The sequence below is a fragment of the Pantherophis guttatus genome, chromosome 2 (genome assembly GCF_059756535.1).
Source record: "Pantherophis guttatus breed Tessera chromosome 2, ASM5975653v1, whole genome shotgun sequence".
NCBI classification, from domain to species: Eukaryota; Metazoa; Chordata; class Lepidosauria; order Squamata; family Colubridae; genus Pantherophis; species Pantherophis guttatus.
In genome coordinates this window covers 156,295,823-156,320,033 of record NC_142064.1, presented here as the reverse complement: position 1 = coordinate 156,320,033, position 24,211 = coordinate 156,295,823, and the positions used below count along the sequence as shown (strand labels likewise).

General features: G+C 40.7%; 1 protein-coding gene across 5 annotated transcripts in view; it reads left to right on the top strand.

Moving 5' to 3' along the window:
- Nucleotides 1-24,211, top strand: part of RPTOR (regulatory associated protein of MTOR complex 1) — a 420,799-nt gene that overhangs the window by 5,302 nt on the left and 391,286 nt on the right. Inside the window, exon 1 of one of the 5 annotated variants that reach the window (XM_087887077.1) lies at nucleotides 4,123-4,267. The exons of the other annotated variants lie outside the window; for them this stretch is intronic. The gene's annotated coding sequence lies outside the window, so the exon portion shown is untranslated. Of the gene's footprint in view, nucleotides 1-4,122; nucleotides 4,268-24,211 lie in introns of those variants that run through there. 5 annotated transcript variants of the gene reach the window in all.

The following is a 24,211-nucleotide window of genomic DNA, read 5'->3' as shown; positions in this document are numbered from 1 at the left end:
TCCACAAGTCTTAAAGCTGCCACGTTTGAAGACTTCTGTTTTAAAGGATTGAATGCAGAGCCATCTTCTTTTCATTGGTCCTTGTACTTTCTCCTTTATCCCGATTAACTCTGTGGAGAAGATCATGCAGCGATAAGAACAGGAACTCAGATGTATATGAAAGAAACCTGTGAATAAGTTGTCAGTGTATTCATTTCTTATAAGGGAACGTAAAGGTTTTAAAGCATACTTAGTTCAGCTACCTTGCTGCCTGTTCGTGACTGATTCCATGGCAGTCTGGGAGTACAATTGAGTGCTGAAAGGCTACCAGTATTTTATTTCAGTCTCAAAGATGCACAGATGAGTTAATGGACTATTGCTGTTACCCAAATGATGCTGCTATTTGAGCAAGCTCAGCAATCAAGTGTAGTTGCCATGGGTGTGCTTCCTGCTATTTCTACTCCTCTAATCGTATTACTTCACTCTGGGGGCTCATTACCTGACTACTATGACATATCCCCAAACAGATGCAAGATTTTCATCACTCAGCTATACTTTTCCTTAAGAGCAAGTTTTCCACAGATTGCATTGCGTGATTTATCCTTGCAGTCTTGAGAGATGGAGCTGCCAAAATGGCAATTCCTATTAGGGACAGTAATGATTTTCTAATGGACAACTCTTGTCAATTTCATACAAAAACTAAAAGCTGCCTTTGACTATTCTGCCAGAAGAGATAATGTCCAAATTGTTCAGCCTAGATATGACAGCCATATCCTACAGAAAGAAAAATGTAGCAAGATCAATAAAAAAAAATGATGAGGGTGGAAGTGGGATAACTTTTTTAAAAAAATTCATGGAAAAGCGTTGTCAGAATTCTGACTTGAAGAGTACAAGAGGTGACATTGGCAAACATCCTGCTGTACAGTGCAGTGTATTATGCCAAGGTGGGGTTATGTGAACCACTTTTTGCTCTGATGGGTTGATGATAAATGCCCTCATTCATCGTCATTCTAACCATTGTCTGTCCACTGCAGGATGAACGCCTCTTCCGCATGTTTTGAGCTTTCTTTTGCCAATTGGGCCTGCAATACTTGCCGATGTTCTCGATCCATCTTGTTTTAGGTCTCTTTTGTCAACACTTTTTATCAAGTGGGATCTATTCCATGACTGCCATGGTCCACCTGTCACCAGTTCTTCTTGCTATTTGACCAGCCCATTTCCATTTCAATTCTTTTACTCTCTTGATATTGTATGCTTTCGTTTCCTGTCTAATCCATGTGCAGATCTTTCTATCTTGTCTTATGATGCCAAGCATGTATCTTTCCATGGCTCTTTGTGCCACTCATAGCTTTTGTATTGATTCTGAGGTTAGTGTCCGTGTTTCTCTGGCATATGTTAGAATAGGTAGCACACACTGATTGAAAACTTTTCAGGCATAGGGAGAGATTGTTCTTGAAAATTAGGCTTAGCTTGCCGAATGCCTGCCAACCACATTTAACATGCCGTTCAATTTCCTTTATTGTATCACCTTCCATTAAGATCTGTTGGCCAAGGTAGGTAGTGGTCTAGTACAGCTAGTTCTTCTCCAGATATAATTTTCTTTCTTTCTTTGGTGAATTTATTAAACATAACCTGCTCTTTTTCAGGTTTATTTTTAAGACAAAATGAGAAATGTATGCACGTGAAAAAGAAGCTTATTATATATTTTGTTGATTTAGATAAATCATATGATAAAGCAAATAGACTCACATTTTGGAAAGTTTGAATGAATCTAGAGGTTAATTACTGAATATGTTAATAGCACTATATGATGGAAGTAAAATATTTGAGAACAAATAGAAATGTTAAGTGAATAGTTCAGTACTGCTTAAGAACTAAGACAATGGTGTATGATATTCCCTTGTTTCTTTAATATATTTATGGATAAATGTATAAGAAAAGCCTGGAGTTATGTTAGAATTATGTTGGTTGATGCATAGAGGAATATGGATCTGAAAATTAAGCTGTCAAAAGACAAAGACAGCTGTGTTTGATGGGGAAAATAGAATGAATGTTTGCAAGTTATATATAAGTACTAAAAGTAGATTTTACACTAGAGTAAGTAGATTCACTGGTATATCTTGATAGAATGCTGATTAAGAATGGGAAAATGGAGAGAGACATTTTAAGACATCCAAATGTGGATATTTGTGATCAGGTATAAAAAAAGTGCTTCTGAAAAGAAGAGCAAATGGCTGTGTGTTACAGCTTGCTTATTCCTACTTCATTAGATGTGAGAATTGAGTATGTCACAAGAAACTTAAATGTTGAATGCATTGGGGAGTGGGTTAATTTTGAAATGTGTGTGATAGATCAAAGGTATAGGGTAAAGAATGAAAGGGTGCTGAACTAAATTCAAAAGTGAGTGACTTCTGTGTAAGAAATACATTGAGATGTTTCCCCATATAGGCACAGTAAACAAGGATTATTGTTTATTATTATTGTTGCTTATTGTTGAACAATGGCAAAACAAATACACGGAGGAAGAATGAATGCTTTGGGAAAAGGGAAAGTCTTAGAAAGTGGTTTTTTTGATGAGACCCTCAGACAGACAGACAAGAAGTTTAAAGAACAAATTGGTGTATGGATAAGATGAAAATAAGGGGAAGGATACAAACTAACAGAGAGGCATAGTATATGGTATTAGTGTAAACTAGATTTAATTAGATTTTAACTCATGCTTTTTTGTCATTTTGTTTTCTTCTGTTTACTTTTTTTCTGTACTTTATATAACCTGGTTTACCCTGAAAGGGAATAGTGTGATTAATATACTGTATATTTATATACATATAAAGTACACAGTCACTATAGCTTTTGTGTTTACTGGGTTTATAGCCTGTCTTTTTATCAGAATAATAATCAGGGAAGCTTACAATGATAAAAATAAAATAAAAGTTAAGCTAAAATGATAACTATTACAATTAAAATCCTGATTAAAATTATGACAAAATAAATGGACAATTAAAAGTTTTCAGAATATTTTTTTTCTTCTATTCAATTGTGCCTGATAAATCCCTGCAGTTTTCTTGGCAAGGTTTCTTGGAAGTGGTTTGCCCTTGCTGCCTTCCTGAGGGCTGAGAGAAGGTGATTGACCCAAGGTCACTCAGCTGGCTTTCTGACTAAGGCAGACTAGAACTCACACTCTCCCAGTTTCTAGCATAATGCTTTAACTCTTACACCAAATTGGCTTTATATGTTTCCATCAACTGCTAAGCACTGGGAGATTCTAGGCAAAACATACTTCCATAGGAAGTACATTTTATAGTTGGGACCTGTACAAGACAAGCTTGTTTTCTAGATGAGCCTTTGGGAGAGGGTTATCTTCAAAATAGCCTTTCCTTTTGAAACCACTAAAATCTTTATGGGGGACAGCTTAAATGTTCAAAAATTCAGAATGTTTAGGCATATATGATCTTAAATATTATTTATTGACTGTGCAATGAGCTATGGTTAAATAAAATCATTTATTAATATTCAGATGGCTGAATTGCAAAGGAGGGGTTTGCAAATGACAAACTGGTAGAATAGTATCACTGATTTAAAATCGTAGCTTCATTCTTTTTTTTCTGCATTGCAATGTTTCTGCAGTTGTGATTATAGTTTTCTTTGCTTTTTGGAATGTCAGGTTTCCTAAGTCTCTAGATATTTGCAATGAGGGATAGCAGTATATACATGGTTGAGGAGCTCTAAAATAGTTTTAATAGTTCCATGATGTTTCAGAAATGTGTGAATATGAACTTGTGTAAGGATAATAATAAAACATTATTAATGTAATTAATACTTTTCTCTGTCAATGTATCTCTTCTAGTATCATATTTGTTATTCAAGAATGATGTTTCTTTCAGGTATGTAATTATGGATAGTGAGTAAGATGCAGACTTTCTAATCACCTTTTGAGTTAATGAAGTGCAAGTAGTCTAGACTTAATGACTAATTGGGACTGGAACTTTTGTCGCTAAGTGCGGTTGTTAAGTGAGTCATCATGTGATTGCGCCCAATTTTATGACCTTTTTTGCTGTGGTTGTTAAGTAAATCACATAGTTGTTGAACGAACCCCATGGTTGTTGAGCAAATCTGGTTTCCCTCATTGATTTTACTTGTCAGAAGCTGGCCTGGGAGATTACAAATAGTGACCATGTGACTCTGGGATGCTGTAACTGTCGTAAACACATGCCGGTTGCCAAGGAACCCGAATTGCAATCATGTGACTATGAGGAAGCTGTGATGATCTTAAGTGCAAGGACTGGTAGTAAGTCACTTTTTTTCATCAATGTTGTAACTGTAAATGGTCACTAAACAAATGTTTGTAAATTGAGACTACCTGTACAGTTCTCATGTGACACTATCCTTTATAGAATAGAATAGAATAACAGAGTTGGAAGGGACCTTGGAGGTCTTCTAGTCCAACCCCCTGCTTAGGCAGGAAACCCTACACCACTTCAGACAAATGGTTATCTAATCTCTTCTTAAAAACTTCCAGTGTTGGAGAATTTACACCTTATGGAGGCAAGTTATTCCACTGATTAATTGTTCTAACTGTCAGGAAATTAGTTCTTGCTTCTCTCCTTGATTCGTTTCCACCCATTGCTTCTTGTTCTACCTTCAGGTGCTTTGGAGAATAGTTTGACTCCCTCTTCTTTGTGGCAGCCCCTTAGATATTGGAACACTGCTATCATGTTACCCCTATCCTTCTTTTCATAAGACTAGACATATCCAATTCCAACAACCATTCTTTATATGTTTTATCCTCGAGTCTTTGTTGTTCTTCTCTGCACTCTTTCTAGAGTTTTTGCAGAGTTAAGAATGAATAGCAGGAGGTAGAAACTCCAAACTCCTGGATGAATTGCATCTTCTGATGCATTTTTCATATAGTCACTGGCAATTTCCATCATCCTTCTTAAATTATTTTTATTGTTTATGTTTCTGCAGTCCCCATACATTAATGTGGACCCATAGAAGCATCATTTTCATATTTATTACTTCAGTCTAAAGACGTTTAGTCACTCTGGAGGAGTAAAATTCTTTATTTTGTAAACTTATGGGAAACATCTGAAATATTCATAACCCTTATGAATATTTTCAAAATAGTTCTGTTATAGTCTGAAGAATAGTCAGATTATGAAAAAAAAACAAATGGAAAATGTATATTCAAGTATCTTCATTCTTGCTCCTAAATTAGTAGTACTTGTCCATAAATAGTTTATTTACTAAATCTATTCATTTTGACATTTACTAGGAAAAGAACTATTAAAGTTGCCACTTATTAGAAACTTGCTTTAGATCTATGCTTGAACATTGTTCAGCTTAAAATAAAGTTGAGCTGAATAATATCAGAGAAATTAGAATTTTGTTGCACTAGATAATCTAAAGTGGAAATTAAAGGAAAGATAAATTCATTTCATACTCTGCTGAATGTAAAAGTTAAAAACAAAAGCAAGTACAAATAATAAGCTACAGTAGGAATCTAGCACATATTGTAATCATAGTCATGGTGAGAACTGACCTTTCAGGATACATGCATTATAGACTGCCTGCAGGGACACATGATTTATTAATATTTCCCATACTTTTGTTCAAACCTGTGCTATTTTTAAAATTCATCAGTGCAGAAATATTTTAACTTGCTTCTCTTAAATGAGACCTAAATTTCATATGCATTTTTTTTATTAGAAAACTTCGGGAAATGACATGGGGGAAAAAGACATTATCTACACAAACACCTTAGCCTTGTGGACTTTTATTTGGAAAAATATGTGATATGTTGGAATAACAGCCAACGTTCTAAATTGGCTTATAAAAAATTAAAATCAGGATAATGCATAGGGTCACTTAATGGACTCCCTCTTTTGAGTAAAAAAGCACAAACCCACAGTCAATTTGGAGACTCATTTTACTGCTGTAGGATTAGCTAGTTTGCTTTGTTTAAGGCTTAAACTTGCAAGGTAAACTTGAGATGTATAAGCATACCAAGTTAAAATGGCAGCGTTTGTACGAGATCTATTTGTACAATGCCAAGGTCCCAAGAGTTCAGTAGTGTACATTTATACTCTGGTATGTAAAATTAATTGGGGAGTTTGACTGGATCAAAACTGGGCTTTAGCTTCTGCAGGATCTTTCTTATTCTTTTTGTTCTATTTTTACAATTAAAAAATGGATTCTGCATTTTGTAACAGTCATTAAAAAGCCATAGCCTGACTTTGTGTATGGTGCCGCAAAGTCATGTTAGTAGAGATTGGTTTAGTAGAATTAAACCTTCAAGCTTCTTATGTTAGCTTAACACTTGACAGGCAGCAAAGCTATGTTGGGAGCATTACTATAACAATTAAGTCTAAATAATTAAAGTACAGTATTGGGCTTTATGAAATCCTAGGTCCAAAAGAAAATTTTGTTCAAAGCACACAATAAAATTTTAATTTATATTCTATTGCCTTGTAATTAGTAAAAAAGAGCAAAACACTAGGTTGAGATATACATTGTCAAAGAGAAGGAAAAACAAAACACATTAAAAGTGCTTTAACAAAAAAGAAATATGGCAAAGGAAAAAAGTCATAAAAATAAATGATTAGGATTCTATGTATATTTGTCTAATGCAAATATTCGAATACATATATATTTCTATTACATTTATATAATCACTTTTTTTTAACCAATTGTATTTTGTAGAAGTAAGTCCCTTATTTCATTACACTTGTTTATATATAGTCTACCTCTATAGCAGTGACCCCCAACCTTTTGGGCACCAGGGACTGGTTCCGTGGAGAGAGTTTTTTCTGCACATGGCCCCCTGAGCTCTGTTTTCGCTAGCTGAGGGTTGCAGGAGGCTGTTGCAGCTGGAAACAGCTCACGAGGGCCACGTGTAGCCCCCCCGAGCTCTGTTTTTGCTGGCAGGGAGTTGCAGGAGGCCATCACAGCCAAAAACAGAGCTCGGGAGCCTGTTTTCGCTGGCAGAGTGCTTGGGCCACTACAGGTACCATCGACATGAGTGACATCAAGATGGCCATGCCCCCCCCCGCTCCCTCCCCCGAGGTCAAGCACAATCCTGATGCGGCCCTCAATGAAATCAAGTTTGACACCCCTGATCTAGAAGATATTTTAGGCCAGTGAAAGCCAATTAGAATATATCATGCTTTTTGAGTTGAAAGTAATATTTTATAGTGTTAGAGTTTCATTTTTGTGATTATAATAATTACCTTAAAACATCCAGGAATATGGGTGATTTTTGACTTCACAGACTAATCTTCATCAATTTTTCTTCCTCCTTATCTTAAGAAAGTTGAGATAGCATTGAAAGGACCTAAAAATTCATGTAGACTTTTTCCTTCTAAACCATTGATCCTGTTCCACCTCATCCCATAGGAGCTGAATCATATACCTAATGGGCACTTGGGGTGAAATTAGTAATGTTGAAGTTTGCTGCAAATCAAGTGCTATTGATAAACTACCCCTATGTACTTTATTTCTATTATTTGAAACCTATTGCCAGTTGGAAGTATTTCTGGAGAAACAAATAAATTTCTATTCAAAAGTCAAGACTATTGATTTTCCAGCACTGCTACATTTTTGCTACAGACAGTTCTATGCTACTTTTTGTGCTTGAACTGTGAGCTCTTGTTAAAAATCTTTATTTGGTGCTAAGTTGTCTCTTTTTGCATGCCTATAATAATATATGTGAGAGACAGAATGGCATTCAAAAGGTAGCTTATTATATTTTAACCTATTCAACTATAAAAATTTCCTGGATTGATTGCAAATTTAAAAAACAGACTTTAGAATTTTCAGCCTTCTATTCTGAGCTGCATTATCTTCATGAAAAAGTATTATAGACTCTTAACATTTTTCTTGATTTCTTCTTATTTTATTTGCTGCATCATTGTATAAAAGTCCAGAAGCCCTTCCGGAGAGTGTGCCCAATGAATGTACTTAGATAACGGAAATATTGCTCCTAAGTGTTATCAATATTTGGTTCGTTGTATTTGTATAAGTATATGCATATGCATATATTTTCTTACCAAGACTACTTTTTCTGGAAAATTGCTTGTCGTCTGAAAGTGGAAACCTTCCTTCTCAGCTTGTTTATACTTAAATTATTGTATCTGAACACATTTGAAAAAAGGGTCAGAGGGAGTGAGGGATGAATGGATGGATAAAGAGAAGGGTTTCTGTTGGTAAGGAAAAATTATTTATAAGGGGAATCAGTATGGAGTATTATGTTTGGAGAGGGAGAGCAAATAGGAGGAAATAATGCTGTTTGTCTTCAGGAACAATCAGCAAACTATTGCTCATCCTTCCTTTGATATGTGATATCTAGAAAAAAGCTTTTGTAAAAAATATATATAAAAAGAATAGAAGATAAATATTGGCATGCACAGTGCTAGTAACAAATCAAGCACTTGAAATGAAATATGAAAAACTGAAATGATGTTAGGTTACAAAAAGGTAATAAAAATGAGAGGGAAGAGAAGATTACCATATTTTTCGGAGTATAACGGATTATAAGACACACCTACCTTTTTGGGGGAGGAAAACAAGAAAAGAATCTGCCTCTGCCTCTACCTCCCAGCAATTTGCCTCCTTGCAGCAAACAGTCTGCTTTAGTTTCAGTTTCATTTTCAGCACAGCCTGATTAGCACAAGAAAAAAAAAATCTGCCCCCCAGCAATTTGCCTCCTTTCAGCAAACACTGGAGCCCCGCATGGCAATAGGCAATGGCAATCCCTGCAGCCTGAAACAGCTGAGGATCGGGAGGCCGATCCAACCAATCAGCTGTTTGTGCTAATCAGGCTGTGCTGAAGCTAGAAAGGGCTGTTTGCTACAAGGAGGTAAATTGCTGGGAGACAGAGGCCAAAGGGTGGGGGCTGGCGGGTGGGTGGGGCTACATTCAGTGTATAAGACACACCCAAATTTTCACCCTCTTTTAGGGGGGAGAAAGTGTGTCTTATACTCTGAAAAATACGGTATTTGGTGGTACCTTTTTTCTACATTTTAATAAGGGAATCTCTCATGATATGTGAATATCTTTAATTGTAGGCTTTTAAGTACAGGTAGTCCTCAACCTACGACCACAATTGAGCCCAAAATTTATGTCATTAAATGAGAAATTTGTTAAGTGAGTTTTGCCCCATTTTACAGCTTTTTTCGCCACCATTGTTTAGTGAACCATTGTAGTTCTTAAATTAGTCACACAATTGTTAAGTGAATGTGGTTTCCCCATTGATTTGGCTGGTCAGAAGGTTGCAAAAGGGAATCACATGATCTCGGGACATCGCAACCATCATAAGTATGAATCAGTTGCCTAGCATCTGAATTTTGATCACGTGACCATGGAATGCTGCAACAGTCATAAGTGTGAAAAATGGTCAAGTCACTTTTTTTGGTGCCATTGTAACTTTGAATGGTCACTAAGTGAACTGTTGTAAGTCGAGGGCTACCTGTAGTAGTTTCTCAATATATTACTACTAATTTTAAGATGCTTATCTTTTTTGGAATTTTTAAAAGCCATTTCCTACTCATTTTAATTTAACAAGACTGTTTAATAGCATAATATTCTAAACCAGAAATAATTAGCCTCCAGATGTTCTCCCTCCCTCTTCCCTCCCCCCCTCTCTGTTTTTTATTTTCAAGACCTTTGAATAGGCTGTTCCAAAAAGGACATACTGGTCATTTATGTAACTTCAAAGAGACTTGTTCTTTGTTGATTGTGGTGTGCACTTTGATATTTCATATTTTTAATGGTACTTTCTGTATCAAAATTTGGTAGAAGTGGAGGCTTCAGTCAGGATTCCTAAGTAGTTCTGTTTAAAGATTTGAAAAAGTAAGGATTTTTCTATACTGTTCCTTAGTTATTGAACTGAATCCTGTTTGGAGAATGTTTTAGTTCTGCTGCTTAAAAGTGAATAGGACTCTGGCTTGGTCAAAAGGGATAGACATAAGTGCAGGCAATATCACTTGGCTGTAATTAAAAGAAAAAGGTCATAGGAGTTATTTTGAAAAGACCGTGGTTTCAAGTTCCTAATCAAGGTATTTTATATGTTTTGTTAAGCTCACGGGAAGCACATATGAGAAAATTATAAATGAGACATAGTAGCATTTAATTAATAACTAAAACAGGGACCTGAATTCAGCATACTAGATCTATGTCTAGCATTTTATTCACAGGTCACTGCAATATCACATTTAGGCAATTTTCTCCTTTGCCTGGATTAATTTTGAGAGACTCCTGTTATAAATCATTCTGTTTAAAGAATTCGAATTTAGTGCCAGAGGAAAAGTATTAGCAATCATTTTACTAGCTTTTTATAGCTTTAAAGTTACCCATGTACACTGTCAACTTTCTGTTACATCAGATACTAGTGATTGTAATAGCTACTTAACTTACTCCATTGAGATAACAATATTCCTTTAGCCTTAAGAAGGGGAAGGATCTTGAATAAATAGAGTCTTTGGCATTGTTGGGCATGTTTGCAATTGTGAAAGTCTGTTGTGGACAATCTCACAAAGCATGTCTGTAAGCTTCATGCTTTACTTAATATATAAATGTGCAACTTTGCACTCACCATGTTTCAAATTACAATGTCAGTGTTAAAATAATAATATACTTTCCTTGGATAAAAAAATACAAATTATTTACAGGAAAAATAGAAACCTAGTCTCCACAGTCCCTTTCAAAATATCTAAAACTAAATATATGACACAGGGTAAACTTTCCAACTAATATTAAAATGACAACATGATCTTCAAGAGTTATTTCTCTTATATTACATTGCATTCTTTGATTCTTGCAAAAGGCTCAGGATTAATCAGAGGTTTTACTGGAATGCTCAGTAACAGTCATAATGTATTACCACTTCAGGAAGAAAGAAAGCTACAGATGCAAGCCACATCCTTTTTAATAAGGTGCTGTAGAATTTTAATCTGTGATAAGCACATCAGTTCAAATGAACAGATGTTGGTATCTTAAAAGTAATGGTTTTCATTTATACTTACCTCTCATCCAATTTTAATGCTGAAGTTTAGAGATATAAGTGAAAATATTTGAAGCAGACGTATTCCTCACAATCCTTTCTTTTATTTTATTTTCTCCATATTTTTTTAAAGAAATAGCCTGCTAAATTTGAATATGCCTACATGAATTTGCCCAGTTTTTAAGATCAAACTGAATGACTTTGTGCCAGTCACTCTGTTTCACTCTAACCTATCTCATATACTTCCTGTGGTGGGGAAAATTAGGAGCAAGGAACACAGTGTATACTATCTTCGGCTCCTGAATGAAATATAGGGTCAATACCTAAGTAAAGGTAATTCTTGACTTATAACCGATCACATAGGGACCGTCTGAAGTTATGACAGACCTCCCCAAAGATATTTGCAACCCGGTTCTGTAGTTCCAATGGCCACCTTCCCCTGTGATCATGTAATTGTATTTTGGATGCTCAGCATGTATTTTGGATTACTCATCCATGTGAAATTCATCTGCCTTGAAGATAACATTTTTGTAAGCTCCCAGAAAGAGAGAAGGTTGGTTATTATTAGAGGTTCTGTGTTAACTCCAAAATGCTTTTCTTGCGAAAATATTTACAATTCCTATTGGTCTGCTGAACAGATTATGCAGTTTAAATCACAGTCTTTGTAATTTCTATCACAAGGATCTTAAATGTACTAAAATGTTCATGATTTCAGCAGTGCAGTTGGTCATCAGGCTAGAATGAGAAACTTCCAGTGTTAACAATAATCAGATTTAAAAGAAGTATATGAAATTTTCTTTATTTCCTATACTACTTTTTAAAAGAATCCATAGAGTTTTATACACTGTTGAAGTAAGTATCTTGCAAAGAATTGTATAGCTTTTCCTTTGCCTTGCTGTAAAACAATACAATGGGAAGATTTACTTTTATATGCAGGCATACATTGGAGATACTGCAGCTTTATTTCCAGATAATCACTATCACTGGAAGTTTTCAAAAATAGACTGGACAGTCATTTGACTGGGATAGTACAGCTGGTTCTCAATTTACGACAGTTCATTTAGTGATTGTTCAAAGTTACAACATCACTGAAAAAAGGGACTTATGACCATTTTTCACACATGACCATTGTAGCATCTTCATGCTCACATATTCAAAATTAGATGCTTGGCAACTAATTCATATTTATGACAATTGCTGTATCCCAGGATCATGTGATTACCTTTTGCAAGCTTCTGACAAGCAATGTCAATGGGGAAACCAGTTCATTTAATAATCATGTTACTTAATTTACCAACTGCAGTGATTTACTTAACAACTGTGGCAAGAAAAGTTGTAGAATGGGGCAAAACTCACTTAACAGATGTTTTATTTAGCAATAGAAATTTTGGGCTCAATAGTGGTTGTAAGTGGAGGACTACCTTTATAAGACGTCCTGCCTTGAGCAGGGGGTTGGACTAGAAAACTTCTGAAGTCCGTTCTGACCCTATGATTCTATGTTCTTAAAGTAAAGCCAATTTCACAATAAAGTGAGCCTCATAATTATTTTTGGTTTCCCAATAGATACAAAAGTTATGTTTACATTATATTGTCATCTGTGAAGTATCTAATAGTATTATATCTGAAAGAAGCACATACCTTAATTAATATATTTCATTGCTAAAAATACTAATCTTCAGCTGATCAATAATAATGAAAAAAGTTGAAATACTGCAAGAATTACCAAAATATGGTAACGTGACACAGAGCCATGAAGTGAGCAAATGCTGTTGGAAAAATGGTGCCAATAAACTTGTTCCGTGCTGCTCTGCCTCAAACCTTCAATTTGAAGAAGAAGAAAAAAGTATCTCTGAAGCGCAATAAAGCAAAGTGCAATGAAACGAGATATGCCAGTGTTAAAATGTCTTGGGCTCCTTAATGAATAGAAATTAGTACCTGTAAGTAGTGTATGTGAGGCAGAGTTGTTAGATTTTGCTGATGTAATTGCATTATGCTCCTGCGGTATTAAATCATTGTGCCTCATTAGCAAAAACAAGTCTGTATTAGTCATAGCCCATCACACTTTCTTTAATAAGAATAAAGCAAGTTATAATATACTTGAGTGTTAATTAAAAAGTGATTAAACTGCAATGCTGCTTATATTCTTTCTGGCTTGGGCAACATTGACTCCAGAAACTCTGAAGCAGGAGAGAAACTGCTGTAACTATTGTGGCAATCGTTTGTTTGAAGCCCGAATTCTATGAAAGATTTTTAGAACTAATTTGTTACTTGCCTTGTCTGTATTAAGGGTAAATTTTTAAATGTGTTTGTTAGCTAGTAAATTGCTTTCCATATTGAATGGCAAATTGTGTTCTTGGTCATATTAAATTCTGTATTAGGAGCAGCCCAAAATGCAACTATTATTGTCTTTATAAACTTCTTAATTTCTGAATTGATTTCTGAAATTTATTATGGCTGTGCTGTGTGCAGTGGCGTTCTGATAGCGTATCTCTTTGCTCATGCGAAAAGAATTGGCATTAATTTGGTCATCCAAATATTAGTTGCATGTACAGGTAGTCCTTGCTTAATGACTGCTTGAAATTATGACTGACTCCAAAAAACCTGTCAAAAAGTTGGTAAAAAATTCAATATTAGGGGAAAGGGTTCAGATTTTGTGGACTGTACTGTTGAAGCAAAGAGGAACAAATGTATGCCCTCAAGATTCTGCTGTCAAATTTCAGAGGCATTGAAAGCTGACACTGTCCCTTATGTATAACCCCTGATGCTGCAAGATCTTTTAATGTCTCTGCATTTCCACCTTTTCTTTCCTTCTAGTCTTAGACTTCACCTCGATTTTATAGTCTTTATGTGACCTTTGCACTTACTTAAAACCTGGTACAGCACTTGGCCAGAAAAACAGATACTTATGATTAGAGATTCTTGTACAAATCCTAGCATTTTTGTATCATTTGAGAATCCTCAAAAGCATCATTCTCACTGGCTTTTGAATAGAATAGAATAGAATAGAATTCTTTATTGGCCAAGTGTGATTGGGCACACAAGAAATTTGTCTTTGGTTCATATGCTCTCAGTGTACATAAAAAGACAAGATACACTCGTCAAGAATCACAAGGCACAACACCCAGTGACAGTCATACGGTACAATAAGCAATCAAATTATACAAGGAAACAATATCAGTATAAATCGCAAGGATATAAGCAACAAAGTTACAGTCATGCAGTCACAAGGAATGATGAAAAGACCAATAACAATAGTAATGCAGCTTTAGTGCATAGTTTGACAATTTGAGGGAATTATTTGTTTAGCAGAGTGATGGCGTTCAGGAAAAAACTCTTCTTGTATCTAGTTGTCTTGGTGTAAACACTCTATAGTGTTTGAAGCAGTGGTGAAATGTAAAATTTGTTACTACCGGTTCTGTGGGCGTGGCTTGGTGTGTGTGGGGGGTAATATGACTGAGTGGGCGTGGCCAACTTTTTTTTTTTTTTACTTTTAAAACCATTTTTTCTACAACCTCTTCGGCTGAAGAGGTTATAAAAAAAATGCTTTTAAAAGCCTCTGACGATCCCAGCTGAGTTGCCTGATCGGCAGAGGCTTTCTTTTTTTTTTTTTTTTTTTTTTTTTGATGATCCCAGCCTCGGCAGAGGCTTTCTTTCTTTTTTTTAAAGCCTCTGACGATCCCAGCTGACTTGCCTGATCGGCAGAGGCTTTTTTTCCTTTTAAAAACATTTTTTCTATAACCTCTTTGGCTGAAGAGGTTGTAGACAAAATGCTTTTAAAAGCCTCTGATGATCCCAGCTGAGTTGCCTGATCGGCAGAGGCTTTCTTTTTTTCTTTTTTCTTTTTTTTTTTGATGATCCCAGCCTCGGCAGAGGCTTTCTTTCTTTTTTTTAAAGCCTCTGACGATCCCAGCTGACTTGCCTGATCGGCAGAGGCTTTTTTTCCTTTTAAAAACATTTTTTCTATAACCTCTTTGGCTGAAGAGGTTGTAGAAAAAATGCTTTTAAAAGCCTCTGATGATCCCAGCTGAGTTGCCTGATCGGCAGAGGCTTTCTTTTTTTCTTTTTTCTTTTTTTTTTTGATGATCCCAGCCTCGGCAGAGGCTTTCTTTCTTTTTTTTAAAGCCTCTGACGATCCCAGCTGACTTGCCTGATCGGCAGAGGCTTTTTTTCCTTTTAAAAACATTTTTTCTATAACCTCTTTGGCTGAAGAGGTTGTAGAAAAAATGCTTTTAAAAGCCTCTGATGATCCCATCTGAGCCACGCGATCATCAGAGGGTTTTTTTTTTACTTTTAAAAGCATTTTTTCAGCCAAAGAGGTTGTAGAAAAAATGCTTTTAAAAATAAAAAAAAGTCTCTGATGATTGCGCGGCTCAGCTGGGCTGGGAGGGCAGGGATTTTTCCTACTGGTTCTCCGGACCACTCGCCTCCATCGCTACCGGATCGGGCGATCCAGTCCGAACCGGGAGCATTTCATCCCTGGTTTGAAGCTTCAAATGGCATAGTAGAACTTGAAGACGGATTCTAGTGGACAAATGCTAGAATGAAAGGTTGATTGTGGTATTTGGAGTTCTTTACTCTTTTGCTGTGTCTTGAATTCTAAATCTGGCAATATTCTTTCCTAGAGGAAATCGCTAGTTAAATGATAAAACTATAAAATTCATCTATGAAAAGCATCGATTGCTTTTCTTCCAGTTCTTTCAGTTCTACTTTTTCATTCTTAAATGGAAGGTTCAAGGCAGCTATCAACAGATTCAAAACAATATGTAATAAAAAAATACCAAACTGATAAAACTTAACCTAAAGCAGTGATAATTAAACTCTAAGGAAAGCAAAATATCAAACCATAATTGGACCAGAGATTTGCAGGAGCAAAAGTTATTGAATCGACAGCAGAATCCCAGCAAAACGTTTTACGTTTTTGGAGTCAAAAACGGAGTACCGAAGCGCTTCTAGGTTGAAAGAATTAGCAGGTGACATCATCGTTGCCTGGAAAACATCCAATTGGGGCCTCCTTTCATGTCCCCATTAAGCTGCCCACCAACGTGGCACTTTTCTATCTAAAGAGGAAGGTAATCCTTTAAAGTGTACTTAGAAGAATCTTCTTCCCTTTTGGCAAAATTGCCAAACACATCAAATTGCACTAAAAATAAACAATTAAATAAAACTGGCTATAGAATCAGCTTCCCCATTGTCACAATGGTATGGACTAATTTCCTAACTAGCTTCCTGACATTCAACATTCAAGAAGTTCAAAAATTAAACTAGTTAAAGGAAAATGTAATATAATGATATTGGAATTGGCCTGGTTGTTATGTCCAGGATTATATGTGTATTCCCATTGGTCAGACTTTAGTACATTGTAAATTCACACAGTCACGACTAGAAGAATGGGTGGTACAGAAAGGAAGGGAGGGAGGGAGGGAGAGAGGGAAGGAAGGGAGGGAGGGAGGGAGAGAGGAAAGGAAGGAAGGAAGGAAGGAAGATTTTGGCTCAGTTTTATTTGTATTTTAAATGCTGAAAAACAAAAATAACTCAAACAGTTTCCCATTTTCTGAGAAGTCTTTTCAGCTCTTTGGAAATTTTTGTGAAGTATTAGAAGTAAGAATCTCTTCATCAACCTGCTCTTATCTCTTTCTGCATCCTAGAAAACATCATTTAATATCTTGTTATCAAAAATTCAGGATTGCGGAAATTTCACTGTATTCATATTAAGTAATGCATTTTGATTGACAATTCCCCCATTCTATTCCTGTCTTCCCTATCTTTAATTGGGAATAATTTTTGTATTAGCTTATTTCTGTCTTTTAGCTTATACAGTTTTTAACTTTTATGATTGTAAGCTGCCCAGAGTTACCCTGAGGTAAAATGGGCAGCCAATAAATTAATGAATTTGTTCATTCATTTTGGGATATATAAGTTCTCCAGCACGCTGCTTGGAGAATCCAAAGCGTGGGTAATGTTCACATTGAGCTTGTCAGAGACTTGAGTGTATCACTTTGAATTTTCAGCCTCGGTTCCGCCCCTTCTGCTCGACTGATGTCAGTTTAGTTCACTCAGTCGAGTGGAAGAGACTGAATTTTGACTTGCTCTAGCAATCAATTCTACATTTTCCACGCTTTGGAATTTGTTCTTCTTAGGTTCATTCAAAGATTTTGCTTATGGACAAAGTTTTTTCAGCTTGGACTAATTTGGACTTGTGAGGGCTGGGTAAGTCTTTCCTGGCTCCTTGCTAGCCCTGGGGGCTGCTGGCCTTATCCTTATTCTTCTTGGATCCACCTACCCCTCTTTCACCGCCAAACCACGTTCCGCTCGCAGCGGCTTCAGGATCCTTGCCCAGACGCTTAGCTTGAAGCTGCAGCCTTGCTAGCGTCCTCGCGGTTTGTTTCTACCTACCGGCACCTCTTTTCAGTTGACTGACAGGCTTAATTAAAGTGCTTCTGCCGCGGAACTTCATGCGCGGCTGCCAGATTGTGCCCTATATTGTTGTGCTCGGCGGCCGATCGACCCTTCAGGGCATCGCCCCGAATCTCCTTATTATCAAGTGCTCTTTCTCGCCGGGTCATTGGAACAACGAGCGCTGGATTCCCGCCTGCTGCCATCTTTAAATTACGCCGTTCTCCGTAAGAGGGAAACGACTGTCACTCTGGGGTTCGACGTTCCATGCAACGTGTGACCGAGTCCTATAAATTTACATAGCTCCGCCCTCCTGGCCCAGTGTTTCGACTCGGTCTATGCTGACCGGTCGTGTCTCCCTTGTAGACCTGCCTTTTTTCTGCGGTTTTCAAAGCTTGTGGTAGTTGTTCTAGACCTTTCTCACTGTTATTTTGTTTTATTTTGTTTTATTTGATTATCGGCTCGTCAGTACTGACTCTCGCCGCCTTGCGCTCCCCTCAGCCTTCGGGTTGAGCGCGGCGGCGTTTTTTGGCGCCAGTCTTCGCCTCAAGCCTCACCATCGGGTAAGCCTCCTTTAAAATTTGAAATTGGCGGTTTCTTCAAGCAAGGGGAGCTTATTGGATCGCTACTCGACCTGTTGGTCTGCGATCGAAGTTTATTTTTCATTTTCGGCATTTTCGCGCTCCCCCGATTGCCGCGGTAACAGCCCTTCGGCTGGCGGCATTGTTTTAAAAGTGATTGGCAGCCCGGTTTTTTTTTTTCCTTTGGCGGCGATCGCAGTAATAGCCGTGAGCTAGCGATCGGTTTCTTGCCGCTTTCTCATCGCTGATCCACCAATTGTTCTACAGCCTTTTGATTTGGCCTTATTTACTGTTTTTTTTACAGCGGCGGCAAGAGCTAGTTTGTGACGGCGGCCAATTTGACCTACTGGTGTCAGCGGCCATTTTATCCGGCGTGATTGCTCCAACCTCCATAATGGCGGCTAGAGGCCAATCTGCTTCTCAGCATTCAAGCAGAGCTTCTAAGAGACCTGCTCTCGAGGATCCCCTAGAGGGTCCTTCTCCTAAGCAGCCCAAATCACATCATCGGGGCAGATCTGCCAAATCGGCTACTTCTAAGGATGAACAACGCCGTCACAAGGCCATTGAAAAGGCTTTTACCAAGGCCCAGTCTCATGCTACTCAGACCAAGGCCCCTATGGTTTCCTTGAGGGCTGCTTCTCCAGCCCCGTCTTTGGCATCTAGTGCTGTCCGAGAGCTTTCGCCAGATGGGTCACTTACAGCTGCCCCGCCTCTTTTACCTGGCTCGGAACCTTTGTTTCAAACAAGGCCTAATGCAGAGGCTCCTGAAGTGACCGTCCTGGACAACCCAACTCCGTTGGCCCCTCAGGCGGTACCGGCTCCACCCATTCCAGAGGGTTTTGAACTTATGCTGGCCAGGTTCATTAAACAAGGACTTGCTCAATGCCTTCAGCAAGGCAATCCCGATCCTGAACCTAGTCTTTTACAGCGTCATCAACCGGATCCAACCGGAGATTCTGTGTCTGAACTAGATCAGGCCGATTCCATTGCCTCCCAGGATCACGTTTCTCTAATAGAGTTAGATGAGGTTCTGGATTCCGCTTTATCCGATGACGGACCTGTGGCTGACCAGACCCCCTTCATTGGTCTTTTCAAGCCGCAACTTTTTCGTTCGTTGCTACGTAAGGCGATTGTGACCACTCGTCTCGGCAATGTTCCTGCTGCTCCTCCGGATACCGTTGCTCCTGATCCGGCTTCTGTTGTCTTTGCTGAACCTTCGGTCGACCCAGAGACTATCCCGGCGCCCAAGCTTTTCTTGGATGTACTCCTTCGCCAGTGGAACTTACCAGGGGCTGGGCCTAGCCCTAACTCCCTCGATAAACGGCTGTACAATTCTGCTCCCGCTCTGGCGGATTTGTTACAACCTCCTCCGGTGGACGCCCCAATAGTGGCTCTGTGTAATTCATCCCATCCCGCGGGTCCTCCTGAAGATTCCCTGCGTCCGGAAGATCGCAGGGCTGAGAAGACTCTGGTCAAGGGGCACCAGGCGGCTGCCTGGGCCATCAAGGCTTCAACATCTGCCTCATTTTTCAACAGAGCCGTGCTGTTATGGATTAAGCAGCTTCAGGAACGCATTCAACCTTCCGATTCACGGTCTCGTCAGGATCTGAGTAAAATTGCGGCAGCCCTAGAATATTCAGCTGACGCCACTCTAAATGCTACTAGATTTGCGGCAAAAGCCCTTAGTTCCAATGTGACTTCGCGTCGCCTCCTATGGTTACGCAACTGGAATGCCGATATGCGGAGCAAATAGCAGCTGGCTTCCGCTTCCTATTCTGCAGGTTCCTTGTTCGGGCCTCCATTAGAGCCTCTTCTGGTGGAAACAAGAGACCGACGTAAGATCCTTCCCTCGGCTTCCAGACGATCCGATTCTCGTTTCTCAGCTCTACCTCGGAACCAGTCCTTTCGTTCCTCCTACTCGGGTACTTACCAACAAAGATTCCAGCGTCCCTTCCCTGCGAGAGGATTCTCCCAGGAAAATCAGGTCAGACAGGGAAACCGGTTCTTTCCTAGACGTTCCTCCCGGGGAGGCAGGGGTCGTTTCCAACGTAGATCCCGCTAATTCGGCCCCAATTGGGGGGCGCTTGTCACTTTTTCTCCATCAGTGGGAGTGTTCTACCTCTGATGCCTGGGTCCTGTCTACCATTAGGTCTGGCCTTTCCCTGGAATTCCTATCGCCTCCTCCTTCTATTTTTCTTCCCTGCCCCGTGTCCCACAATGCCGCTAAAAGGGCCTTGGTGTCTTCAGCTATTTCCCATCTTTTAGACATTAGGGCAGTCCAGGAGGTCCCTCGGGATCAGCGGGGCAGGGGTTTTTATTCCCGTTTGTTTCTTGTTAAGAAGTCCTCGGGGGGCTGGCGTCCCATATTAGATTTAAAAGCCTTGAACAGGTATGTCTCCTACCGCCGGTTCAAGATGCATTCCTTATCTACCATCTTGGAATGTATTCACCCAGGGGATTGGCTATCTTCTATAGATTTAACCGAGGCATACCTTCACATTCGTATTGCACCTTCCCACCGTCAGTATCTCCGTTTTTGTTTTTTGGGACGGCATTACCAGTATAGGGCTCTCCCCTTTGGCCTCTCTTCTGCCCCGAGGGTATTTACTAAGATTATGGCCGCCCTTATTGGGCATATTCGGACCCTTTCTATACGTTTGCAATTTTATTTAGATGACATTTTGGTCCTGTCCTCCTCTTTTCTTTCGGCCCAACAGGATTTGTCTTCTGTCCTGACCATTTTACAGGCTCATGGTTTCTCGATTAATTGGGACAAGAGCCAGCTTATCCCTGGTCCCCGTATTATCCACTTGGGGGCTTCTATCGACACAGTTTCTTCTACAGTTTCTCTCTCACCAGAGCGCCAGATCAGTCTTTCTTCTCTAGCTTCTCAGTGTTTGAGGGAGGGTTCTTGTTCCGCGCTAAAGCTTTCCCGGTTATTGGGCAAAATGGTTTCCACCTTTGGAATAGTTCCCTGGTCTCAATTACACAGCAGACAGCTCCAGTGGTTTCTGCTCCCTCTTCAACGGGCCAGTCGCAGTTCCTCCCTCGTCCTCCTCCGATTGTCCCCGCAAGTTTCCACGTCCCTTCGGTGGTGGACTTCGGATGCCATCGCTCGAGGCAGCTGTTTTCGAGAACCTCTCCGCCTGTCGCTGGTGACGGATGCCAGCCTTCGGGGCTGGGGGGCCCATCTTCTACATCATCAGGCCCAGGGTCTTTGGACAGCTCGAGAACGTCAGAACATCATAAATCTCTTGGAACTACGGGCTGTCCGTCTGGCTCTTCTTCGGTTTCAACATCTCGTGGAGGGCCAAGATCTCCTGGTCCTCACGGACAATATATCCACAAAGGCTCACATCAACAGGCAGGGGGGCACTCATTCCCGATTGCTCCTAACGGAGGCTCTACGTCTGGGCTTCTGGGCCGAGCGTCACCTTCGGTCCCTCAGAGCAGACTATATTTCAGGGGCGTTGAACACTCAGGCGGATGCCCTCAGTCGACACGTCCTGGATCCGGGAGAATGGAGCGTTCCACAGTCCCTATTTCGGAAGATCATCGCAAAGTTTGGGACGCCTGTTGTCGATTTGTTCGCCTCCTCATCGAACCACCGGGTACCTCGGTTCTTTTCCCGCTATCATGATCCTCTGGCGGAGGCCACGAACGCCCTCCGCAGCCACTGGCCCCCCGGCCTCCTCTATGCGTTCCCTCCTCTTCCTCTTCTGGCAAAGGTGATTCGAAAGCTCCTAGAGGAGAGGGCGGAACTGATTCTCATTGCCCCGCATTGGCCTCGTCAGCCGTGGTATGCGGACCTCCGCTCCCTGTCGGTAGCGACTCCTTGGCGCATTCCTCCAACCTCTCTCTCCCTCTCCCAGGGGGCAATACAGCATCCGGACCCATCGAGCCTCCAATTGACCGTTTGGAGGCTGAGCGGCGCTTGCTGACCAACGCCAGCGTTCCTCCACGTGTCATCTCCATTATGCAAGCTTCTCGCCACAGTTCCACAACGCGCATTTATGAGGCTACGTGGTCCGTATTTTCTTCCTGGTGTCGAAGGAACGCGGTCGATCCGGTAACTGCCTCTGTCACTGCTGTTCTGTCCTTTTTGCTCGAGGGGTTTGATGCGGGTTTAGCTCCCTCTACCCTGCATCGGCAGGTAGCGGCTCTGTCTACAGTTCTATCGTGTAGCTCTAAGGACTCTCTAGCCCGTCATCCGCTCATCAGGACCTTCATGCGTGGAGCTACTAATCTGAGGCCCCCAGTAGTCCACAGGTTCCCTACCTGGAATTTGAATTCCGTCCTCCGGGCTCTTATGGCTTCTCCCTTTGAGCCCCTCCGAGAGGTCTCTTTACGTTTTTTGTCGTTCAAAGTTTTATTCTTGGTGGCGATCACCTCGGCTCGTCGTATTTCCGAGTTGGGAGCCCTCTCCATTCGCCAGGACCTTTGTATTTTCCACAAGGACAGAGTGGTTCTCCGCCTTGACCCCGCTTTTCTTCCCAAAGTGAACTCCCTTTTTCATCGATCTCAAGAACTGGTCCTCCCTAACTTCTGCCCTCGTCCTTCTCACCATCTCGAACGTTCCTGGCACACTCTGGATGTACGACGAGCCCTCCGCATCTATATTTCGCGGACAAGTTCCTTCCGGAAGACGGAAGCCCTGTTTGTCTCATTTCAGTTGGACTCCATTGGCTCTAGGGTCTCTGGTCCTACTCTGGGCCGCTGGCTTCGGGCCACCATCGCTACCGCCTACCAGCGTCTCAATCTGCCTGTTCCTCCTCACATTACGGCACATTCCACCCGGAGCGCTGCGACTTCCGCGGCCTGGGCCACCCGCGCTCCATTGGAAGAAGTCTGTCGTGCGGTCACTTGGACATCCCTTACACTGTTCATCAGGCATTACCGGGTGGATTCCTTTGCCTCATCAGACGCTGCCTTTGGCCGTCGGGTCCTTCAAGCGGTTCATCGCCCGTGACCCCAGCTGTTCCGGTTGTTCTTTCTCCCGCCCTGGAGGACATTCAGCTCTGGTATGTCCCCAGAGTGACAGACGTTTCCCTCTTACGGAGAATGGACGTTGGTCTTACCTGATAGGTCCGTTCTCGTTTGTAGGGAAACGTCTGTCACGCCCTCCCTGAGGGGTCTACGGGGTGGGAGGTGTACTAATTCTTTCTCGTTCTAGGGAGACACGTCAGTTTACGCAACGCCCTCGCCGAAACACTGGGCCAGGAGGGCGGAGCTATGTAAATTTATAGGACTCGGTCACATGTTGCATGGAACGTCGAACCCCAGAGTGACAGACGTTTCCCTACAAACGAGAACGGACGTATCAGGTAAGACCAATGTCCATTCTACTTCCTGGTTGCTTCCCGCCCGCCGCCATTTCTATCGGGCCATTTGGCTGTTCCCATTAAGAGGATTGCTGGTTTTCAAATTGCAGCACTGTTTCGAAGCTTTTATTACCCTTGCTAGCCGATCGACCCATTAGGGCATCGCTCTGGGTATTGCCTGCATCCCTGTTTGTTTCTCCACTTCTGTATTGCGGAACCGTCGTTATCTTTTGACCGCCGCCATTTTGAGTGCCAGTCATCCGCCATTTTGGGACACTAACGAAGCTGACAGTGACTTTCATTCTTTCCTGACCAGCTTCAAAGTTCCTAGCCCTAATTAGATTTGCCAATTGCTGGACTGCAGTGCCGTTCCTCATTCTCCCTCTGACAGGAACTGTTTTACCATTCCAAGGGACTGCTACCTTTCCTCTTGTTTTCTTCTACCTAAGCAGCTGCTGGATTTTCGCTCCTGTTCGGCTTTCACCTCACGGCCTCTACTCACCTGATCCTACATCCCTGCTGCGTTGTTCCAGTGCCTCAGTTTCTCGTCCCTTCACAGTTTAAAAAAAAATCATTAATTAATCAATCTAAATACGTTGTTAATTTTCAAATCTCATCTTACCTTGTTCCACGTCGACTTCCTTATGGTGGATCTCGAGTTATCCTCCGATTCCAATATTGGCAACGCCCAGCCTGCTGCTGAACCTGCGCCTGCAAAAAAAGTGGCTAAGTCAAGGTCAAAGCGGCCTCCAAGGTCAATTTCCGCTCCTCCATCATCATCAAACCAGCCTTCTACTTGCGGGACTTCGTCAAGTAAGGAGGAACAGAGGCGCCATCGGGCCCTGGAACGCCAATTCCTTGTTGCCCAACAACGGATTGTACAGGTGGGTTTCATCCCATCACCCACAGCCGCCCCTCCTGATCCTGCCACACAACCC